Raw genomic sequence first — 970 nt, 5'->3', positions numbered from 1 at the left:
TTTTTGAGACGGAGTTTTGTTGTTGTTGCCCAGACTGGAGTGCAATGGCACGATCTCGGCTCACCGCAACCTCCGCCTCCTGGGTTCAAGCAATTATCCTGCCTCAGCCTCCCGAGTAGCTGGGACTACAGGCACGCACCATCATGCCCAGCTAATTTTTGTATTTTTAGTAGAGACGAGGTTGCACCTTGTTGACCAGGATGGTCTCAATCTCTTGACCTCGTGATCCACCCGACTCGGCCTCCCAAAGTGCTGGGATTATAGGCATGAGCCACCACGCCCGGCCTTCTTTCAAGTTTTTTACCCAAATCTGGTCAGATTTTATCCTTACCACTCCACTAAAAATGCTTCTGTTAAGGTTATCAGTGACCTCTGTAAATTCAAGCTGATCACCAGTATCACTTTGACCTAACAGTTTGATACAGCTCCTCTTTGAAGCACTCTTCCTTGGTTCCTGGAACACTGTACTGTTTTTGTTTCCCTTCTACATCACTGGCTTTTCTACTCAGTCTGTTGCTCATGTCCCTTTGTTTTCTGAGCTGTTTTCTGTTCTATTTATTTGTTTATGTAGAAAGGATCTCTCTCTGTCACACAGGCTGGAGTGCAGTGGCACATTCATGGCTCACTGTAGCCGCCACCTCCCAGGCTCAAGCCACCCTCCCACTTCAGCTTCCCAGGTAGCTGGGACTGCAGGTGTGTGCCACCACACCCAGCTAGTTTTCATTTTTTTTTTTTTTTTTGTAGAGGCAGGTTCTCACTATGTTACCCAGGTTGGTCTGGAACTCTCAGCCTCAAGCGATCCTCCTGCCTTGGCCTCCCAAAGTGTTGGGATTACAGGTGTGAGCCACCACACCTGGCTAAATGAGCTTTTTTAGGCAAGACAATTACTATATATCATGGCAGAATAAATGTTACTTAAACATTAGTTATTATAAACATTGAAATTCATTTATTCTCTTTCTTTAGAAAC

The sequence above is a fragment of the Cebus imitator genome, unplaced genomic scaffold (genome assembly GCF_001604975.1).
Source record: "Cebus imitator isolate Cc_AM_T3 unplaced genomic scaffold, Cebus_imitator-1.0 Scaffold37, whole genome shotgun sequence".
Lineage (NCBI taxonomy): Eukaryota > Metazoa > Chordata > Mammalia > Primates > Cebidae > Cebus > Cebus imitator.
Note: the sequence above shows the minus strand (reverse complement) of the source record.